This window comes from Schistocerca gregaria, chromosome 7 (assembly GCF_023897955.1).
Source record: "Schistocerca gregaria isolate iqSchGreg1 chromosome 7, iqSchGreg1.2, whole genome shotgun sequence".
Classification (NCBI taxonomy): Eukaryota; Metazoa; Arthropoda; class Insecta; order Orthoptera; family Acrididae; genus Schistocerca; species Schistocerca gregaria.
Window position 1 is genome coordinate 313,242,821 of NC_064926.1, and position 9,259 is coordinate 313,252,079.

The following is a 9,259-nucleotide window of genomic DNA, read 5'->3' on the forward strand; positions in this document are numbered from 1 at the left end:
TAAACCGCAAGCTTCCATTTTTGTGCAGAAATAAAACAATTGTACTGCGTTTTGAGCAAAATTATTAATGCGTGGACTTTAGAAAGGTAATCCGATGATTGACAATATACATGCAGCATTTTAATGTGAACTACTTGATGAGATATCTATGAGCAGTGCCACTTTGTATGCGTTATTACTCGGAAGGGGTGTACTCTCTGATTATTAAAATGGTTTGGGACTGAATAATATACCATAAAATTTGTTAGACAGCTAATTTCTACCGCACATGCGCGTGAACCAGCATTCATTCAGGATAAGGGGGCTGCTTTCCAAGCTTTATAAAGCGACCTGTAATAATATGTGACATTGCTAATGTTTCAAAATTTGTTACTGGTTATTATGCTGAAAATGATGCTCCAGAAACAGTCCAGGTAGTTTAGCATGGTGAAACTCCAAGTCAAAATTTACGAAAGATTATTTTTACGATTATTGTAAAAGACTATCTCGTAGTCAACAGCACCTCCAATCGCTTCCTTCAACTTCTGATAGTTACCTGTAGAACAGAATATTTACAGTTTATCGTGTTTTTGTTGTTACTACAAGGAACTTCGATGCTGTGTGCAGCGTGATTGACAATAATCGGTCTTTGACTAATCTCTAGATAGGGGCTTCCATAGGCATATCGAAGACAGCAGCATATTCTACTTGGTACGTAGCAGCTCAGAGAGTGAGTTCCAGCCATAGCTGTAGCCGGCCGCCGTCGTCTCGAGGTTCTAGGCGAGCAGTCCGGAACCGTGCGACTGCTACGGTCGCAGGTTCGAATCCTGCCTCGGGCATGGATGTGTGTGATGTCCTTAGGTTAGTTTGGTTTAAGTAGCTCTAAGTTCTAGGGGACAAATGACCACAGCAGTTGAGTCCCATAGTGCTCAGAGCCATTTGAACCATAGCTGTACACTGAGACCATTGGTTAACATGAGTGGTGCGCGTCAGAGTATATGCTCCAGGATTCTTGCAATGATAGATCTACTCCGGTACGGGTAAAAAATGCATGACATGTGCGATTGATATGGCGCGGCAGCTGGAAAAAACCAAAGCTCAAGTACGTGGCACAATACGATTCTTGTGAACAAAGCATGTAAACTTCACACTGATTTACTGTAAAAAATTGGTGGTACGTGGACAAAATGCAACCACGTGTCCAGCAGTTAGTGCAACGGTGCCAACAACTTGACCATGGGCGCGCCGCGCGGGATAGCCGCGCTGTCTTGGGCGTCTTGTCACTCCCCCCCCCCCCCCCCCCCCGCCCCTATCGGAAGGGTACGGCCTGGCGATTTGCCTTTACACAGACAACCTGTTTCTGGGAACTATACATGCCATTGTGTAATGCTCTGTGCTGTAGGAGAACCCACACCGTAACTAGTACGACAGTTACGCTGAGCTATTATTACTGCCGCTCACTGTAGAAAACGTAGGACACAAAACGCTTTCGGTTGTCCCGACACCATTTTTACTGGAACTGAAGTGGACGAACACTGCTGCTGCCTAGCGGAAACTATGTAAGACTTGAGAAGTTTCTGTCCCCAACATTACGTTGTAATATCTCAGGTAACATAATAGTAATGATTTCTTTTAAATCGGGTGACGCTTTCTGATACACCCCGTACATCTTATAGTAGCAGATTCAAGGCTCGTCTGTCGTCTCCTTAAAGGAGATGAAATATAAATACGTTTCGTATTTGCTGATGGTATTACGTACAAGCACGAAATAAACTGCAAAAAGGACAAGTTTCTTTGATCCATCCGCCTGGATAGCCGATTCCGGGTTATCGGCAGGCGCAGCGATCCCGTGTCGGATCCGCCCGTCAGATTAACGAAGCGGGCCGGTGTGCTAGCCAGCCTGTATGTGGCCTTTAGGCGGTTTCCCACATCCGACTAGGTGATACCGGGGTAGTACCCACGTCTCACATCTGCTACACGATTCATAAGCATTTAGAACACGTTCGCAAACTTTCATATGCACAGTTCTGCCCCCAAAAGGTTGGCGTATACAAATTCCATCTTGGGGGTAAAGGTGTGGTGACAGGACGGGTATCTTCCCTTCGGCATTGGTGTGTGTCTCGTCCTTAGCGTGAGTTAGTTTAAATTAGATTAAGTAGTGTGTAAGCTTAGGGACCGATGATCTAAGCAGTTTGGTCCCATAATACCTTACCACAAATTTCCAACTTTCCATGGGCCCACAAATGGATGGATTAGTGTGATGCAGATGAGAAAGTCCAGGTCTTCTACTATGCGGTTTCCATGTTACCGACAAGGTGAGAGAACACTGGTGGGGGCAGTTTTTTCAGAAAACATACCAGCAGCCAGGTATTTGAATGTTCTGAAATGAACCAAGACCACAGTCTACGACAAACAGTAACGAAACTCTACTGCGCCAAAAAATGCACCATTTGACATCTGAACAGATGCTAGCCCTCCAAGCGGCTGGTATGTAGTAACAGACGAATGACACGACATAAACTGCCAACTGTTTTAATGCTTCCATAAGGAGACGAGGTACTGGCAGAATTGAAGGTGTGAGAACGGGTCATGAGCCGTGCTTGGGTAGTTCATTTGGTAGAACACTTGCCCGCGAAAGGCAAAGGTCCCGAGTTCGAGTCTCAGTCCGGCACACAGTTTTAATCTGCCAGGAAGTGTCTTATTTTAAATCTGTAAATTCTGTATTTCCCAGTAAGTAGATCCGCCGGTGATATTACGAATACGAAAATTATGAATATGTAATCAAACTAGAAAACCATATCCTGCTATGTCAAAATGGTATAATAGTACAATCACAATACAGGGTAATATAATGGTTCTCGGTAGTAGTGTTTCCATTGCATCATCGAAAATCTAACACAAGAAATTAATTGTAGCTTGATGTATTTAAGCTCAAAAGGAAATGATTACAGTATATCTCCGTGCTTTACCAGTGTTTTCTAATGTTTTACGCAGATCGTAAGAGTAGTTCGTTTCACTTGTTTCTATGGGATTTCAAACTCAAAAATTACACATTCAAATGTAGATAAATAATATCATGCCCTTGTCCGTGCTTCAAGCCTTGCTTGTGTTTATCATGTCTATCTCTTCTGCTTACTCTTTCTCGGCTGTAGCATTTAGTCCTCCAGCTTGTCGGAGTGTGACGCTTTTATCTCATGTAAGTGCATATCTTAAACTACAGCTAGCATATGTTCCATGACATTTAACGCAAAATCAAATACCTGTTCACTGTGGCTATCACTGCTCTATCATCAATTAATCGTACTGCGATAGTTTTCCGTCCTTGATAACAATAATAGTCTTCATATATGCCAAATCCAAGTGAAGTTGCTACAGTTATAGCGCACCAATAAATTCCAAAATATGACTTTATTTGCATTTTCAATGTCCTTCTCCACTCCATAAACACAACTGCTTCGCAGTGTTTTTATATAACTAATCCACTCGGCGGCACTGCAGTAGTGAAAGTACAGAAAAACTGTTGGAGATTCGTTACGCAATGTCTAGGACGCCGCCTAAACTAAGAAAATAAAATGGCGAAGCGCTTTCGAGATATAATAATTAGTTTTTCTGGATATTCAAGTCCTTTCTCTACCATTGCTTTTGATTATCTTCTCGTCGTTGAGGTTCACAGTCACGTAAAATTCTGCAAAAGGCACCACCATCGCATCTCACTGAAAAAGTTATTTATTGGCACTATTGCAGTTTCCGCCGTTGGTCATTGTCAGGTCGTATACTACATAACGAAAAAAAAATTAAAAACATTGTTTATACATAGAATGGGACAAACATCATTCCGTGCGTACGGTAAGTACATTACGAAAAAATGCCAAAAACATCGTACAAATTACATTGCGTTTTAGCATATGTCAAAACATACATATATTCTTACATGCATACATGTCTTCGTCGTCCTCATACGGAGTATTTTAATTGCAAGGACGCATAATTTTTATCATTTTTGTTATATTACTCTTTTATTTTTTGTGTTTTGCTGCATAGTAATTGATAACGGCCATCAGTCGAAAGAGTAACAGAGCAAATAAATATTTTTTCGGTCAAGGGACAAAACGGCCTCTTTTACAGGATTGCTTTAGAGGGCCGACGATCTGTTAGTGTTGAATGGTGTACAACATTCTGTTTTGCCGCAAGTCATTAATGAAGTCCTGAGAAATGACCGAAAACGCCGTCTCATTTTTCAACATGACAATGCCTGCTGCCATACAGCAGTTCAAAAAGATGATTATTTCACAAATGAAAACATTGTATTGTTGTGTCACTGCCCTATTCGTCTCATTTATAGCCTAACGACTTCTCTTCGTTCCCTCGTGTGAACCAAAATATGTGTCGACAACGTTTTTCGTCGCGTTAAGGAACCGTCGAATCCTACCAAAGGAATGTTTCTGAGGAAGCAACATTAATTACAGTAAATGTTTCAACACTAGTTCAGACACATGCAAAAGTGTATATATTTTGAACGAGAATATTTTTTGAAAGAATTACACGATTTGTATCAAGAAATGTATTTTTGTTGTTATATTTGTAAAAGAAGCAACATTCGATTCTCGTAACGAAATGACGTCGAATAACCGAGCAGTATTATCGTTCTGTTTTGTGATTCGGAACAATTCACTATTAAGGAACGAGGTAGGAGGAGACTTATACCTGTTTTATAAAAATTCAGTGCAGAAGGGCCTGGATCTCCAACGATTTCCCCGCTCTATTCATTTTCGTACATATGTTACTAAACGGCTAAAACTGTGCACATAGCACGGCCCAAGTTGCAGGTTGTCTGTCTAACGGCTTGCGGGGGCATCAAAAATTTGATTTTCAGTGTTTCAAGTAATTATTGATTTAATTTGAAAATTTAAAAGTTCTGATTGTCTACTCATTTGGAGATATAATCTTACTTTAAATATTTTGCACAAAACCTCAAGAATTGAAGTTAGAAACTACGTCTATGACTTAAGACAGCTTATCTCACGGCGCGCAAATCATCCAGACCACATTCATCAAATATTATATTTTGAAGTGAGAGCAGTCTGAGAGTCCCAACAACCTTTTCACATCACTTGAGACCTTTAAGAAAATGTTTGTTGCTGACATCTCCGTCCCCCCTCCCCCTCCCGCCCACCAATTAACGGAAGGAAAAATTTTATCACTTGCGCTATTTTCGCTGATCGTTTAGTAGGATTTAGCATCAGGTTTAATGTTTTAATTTATTACTTTTTTTACTTCTAATTCTATTGGTAACAAATTTGACAGACAGTATCCACGTATATCACTGAATGTACCGGAAAAATTGAATCATTGTACGACACATAGATAGGGAGATACGTATTTTTATACACGAGAGTTCGATTCCTACGGCCATCGGGAATGGGGATCACTGGTTGACGTAGCAAAAGCGTTCTCCAGTCCAGCTTTGGTTTTTTCTGATATGACGCGTGCCTTAAAGTAACAGGTTTCTTTCACTGTCTGGAACGGATCTTTCAATTTGCAGCGAAGTGTGCTGCTGTCTTGAAATTTTCTGTTAGACTAATACTGTGTGTGCCGGACCCTACAGTTCTAATCCTCCAGGAAATTTTAAAACAGTATCACACTCAAATCCGGAACGAAAGATTCAGTTTGGAGTTTGGAAACAGTCGCCTAGGTCCCGGCTAATCTGTTTGTACGCAATATCCTTTCTTCGCGGAGTGACAATCCAGCATACGCTGGGGAGCTCCTGTGACCTTTCAAAAGCACCAGGGCAGAAGTGAACGTGTGACGGCGGATCGTCATTCCTTCCTGGGTAGGTTGGTCAGCACAAGCATCGGCCGCAGATGCGAATGGTCCCACTCTCGAGTCCCGGAGCGGTACACAGCTTTACTCCACCAAGAAATTACTTTGCACAAAAGAAAAAAATGATTTTTTCTAGCCGAATGGGCACTGTTAAAATCTATACCTTATGCCTAAGTAAAGTGTATGTTCCGGGCAATTTACACCTTTACGTAACTAAACGTTTTGCCAAATTATATAGAAGATTACACATTTATCACATTTGTTACGTCACAATCATAATAGCAAATTAGATTAGTTTCAGGACTGATAATCCAGATGTCATGCGTCCTAAAGGCAAAAATTATCTTTAGTGAGAGTATCCATATTACATCATATGCTTCACCGATAGTAAAATAATGGAAGAACTACTGGGATTTGTAGTTTACACATTACAGCTGAATATACTGAGGTTGTTCACACAGGGCGTCGTGTAGTCTCTCTTGTATTATACTAATAACGAAGTATGGTAGCGTGTGAGTATTGTTATAGGAGTTTTAGAAACAAACGTTTCCGAATAAATAGAAAACGGTGGGTAAGGGCGAAGAAATTATCTTTCCGCTCCCTGCAATATCTTCAGCTGCTGGTATTTGGTGAGTACGAATATTCGTCTTAAGAGACCTTTAAATAACTGCATCACGAGGAAGTAAATGAAACAAGATAACAAGTCATTGTTAATACATATGAACGATGAAGAAGGCGCTGGAATTTGAGCAGGGCTACAACTATCACGAGGAGGTCGTTATAATTTTTTTTTATACAAGAAGAAAAGTATAGACATCAATAAGTAAAGGATGTTACGGTCACAGATTTGTTACACGAGTAGTAGTTACTAATAAGTCAGTAGGGCGTTTGTTTCTCACTTTTTGTAACCGTTTCATAAATATCATCAGGACCTTTTCTCCTTCTTTTCGTATCGGCAATCTTATGTTTATCCCATATGAATTCTTACATATGTTATGACCGGCAGCACTATCATTTTGATGAATGGTATTACTGTGCTTGTCGACAGATAACTTACATTCGGTATACTGCACAAGACTTTGGCGACTATTGGTGATTTTTTGTGAACATGCGTAGCAAAAGATGTTGCACTGTCTATCATTTTTCCGTACTATTTGTAGTGGTTCATTGTATAAAATTATTCGGCGTTCATCAGATTACAACACTGGCCGTCTTCCAGAGGACTACGTTAAAAACTGATTAACATGACGTACCGGAGAAGGAGATCGTGAAGAGTTGTAAAAAAAACAGAAGCTTTGCTGGACAGCAGCTGGACCAGAAAATATAGGAACTAGGGACACGTAATAAGACTCACAATGCACTAGTTTCGCTATAAAATAAGTACCAACCACGAAGCACACGCAACCACGTAAGAGTGTATGTGTGTGGTATGCGGAAAATACTGTAAAAAATCACGTTATAACGTGTGCGAAGAGGTTCGAAACTACGACAGTCGGTAGGAAAGACTAATAATTTTATAAACTCGTATATTAATGCTCGGTTTAAGGAACTTCCCTTATCAATAAAATTAGCAAGAAGGCAGTCGTTTCTTTTTATGTGAGAGTTAATAAGAAAATCCACCGTCTATCTTTTATAGCAGGGGTTTCCAAACTTTTTAGTCCGCGGGACACATTGACTCCTCCACGAGGTCATAAGGGCCAAGATCTACCGAGTGGGATTAAAGCATCCTAGCACTCCATGATCACCGTAATGTAAGGCTAAAGGAAAGATGAAATCGCAAAAATCTAAGGTTGTGGGAACTACGATTTTTATTTAATTACATAGTTTTCATTGATGGCCGTACCTGACCGAAATTCTGGTGTATTTTATTCTGGCGAATTTCACCGACAAAAAAGTATGTCACTGCACATTCTTCACGAAAGCGCGCTGCAAAGTTAACGAAATCTCAAAATCATTGTTAGCAACACTATTACTGCAAGACGTAACAGAGGTAGAGTATGTCGACGCATTGTTATTTCAAGCGGCGCAAGAATAAGTTTAGTTATATAGTCTTGTAGCGAGTAGCAGAGCCAGAGCATATATTTGATAGTTCTGTTGCGTGATTGTGTCTATGTTGCGAGTGTCTCACGAGTTTTTTAGTGTTTTATGCGCTGTACTAGTAGGTGAGACGACGAAGTGTGGGACAGTTCAAAGTTTGAATTCGAAGAGACGAGGTAAGTCTGAAAATCGAAATACGTATAGCACGGCTCAATTGCTGGCAGTATAGGTACCACCTCAAATATTTGGCGGGGCCGACACCAGGGATGTCCGGCCAGCTAACGCGGGCCGGTTTGCCGGCTCTCGCAGGCCGGTTTCGGCCCGCGGGCCGTAGTTTGGAGACCCCTGTTTTGTAGCGCTATTGCTGTTGCAGTGCACATTAGAAAACACGGCTTCATCATTAAAGCTTCGGTTGCTGTCTAATGAAATTGATTGAGATGGCATCTCTAGAAAGCATTTACGATGGAGACGTGTGAGATGCTCCCGTGTCGGGTCATATACAAGTGAAACTAACAAAATTCGAGGACACGCGTTTTCGGCGTGCTGACATCGGCAGCAGGATCCTTTTATAGCGTCCCTGATGAACATGTACTTTAAAATGTACATTTGCGTAATAAATATGCTATAAAAGAGAGCAGGAGGGTGTCATCTTCTATTTATTTCACTATCCCGTTTTAGCAAGAATAGTCATTATGTTAATCACGAAATTCTATTTTGTTTTGCCGTTCGGTGAAGAGGAGCAGGTGGAGGCTCATCGGCGTCTGAAAACCATATACAGTATACACTAAATGTGTCAGTTACAGGGCGGGTAAATACAGGTGATGGAGCATCGCAGTATCCTACCGTCAGGTAACAATGGACGGGCGAGGGACAGGGAATCGTCCCAACGCTTGGCACCGAACAAGTGTGGCGAGACGCACGGCGGATGAGACCGGTATACGGAACTCTGCGGTACGGAACGGGAGCCGGCGCGTCGCGAGCTGCTCGGACTTGGCGCGTGGCGTGGCGCGGCGGAGCGCAGCGCAGCGCAGGCCACTGGCAGTGTGAGCGGCGAGGCGGCGCGGCCGCTACTGAGGGACTGCCGGCAGAACGGCGGACCGCCGCCGCCGCCGCCTCCGCCGCCACTCCCACCACCGACGCAGCCGCCGCCACCCCGCCGCTGTCCGGCGGCGAGGCACGCGCCCTGCCGGGCGAGACCGGAGGCGGAAGACGCGACGCCACCGGTCCTCGGCTCGCATTACGCTCCCGTCGAAGAGCGGAACGAGCACTAAGGGCAGCTGTGTCTAGCGTAGGCTTACACGGTATACCATCCTCGAAGGCGTGTGTATCATTATTAGTGCCCCATGGAAGTATCGTACACTGAAGGGCCAAAGAAACTGGTACACCTGCCTAACATCGTGAAGGGCCGCGGCGAGCACCCTGC

General features: G+C 42.6%; 1 protein-coding gene across 1 annotated transcript in view; it reads right to left on the minus strand.

Moving 5' to 3' along the window:
- The window catches only part of LOC126281880 (cardioacceleratory peptide receptor-like), a 1,969,042-nt gene extending 1,960,128 nt beyond the window's left edge, over positions 1 to 8,914 (minus strand). The window contains exon 1 of the mRNA XM_049981193.1: positions 8,680 to 8,914. The gene's annotated coding sequence lies outside the window, so the exon portion shown is untranslated. The remainder of the gene's footprint in view (positions 1 to 8,679) is intronic.
- Positions 8,915 to 9,259: the final 345 nt, after the last annotated feature.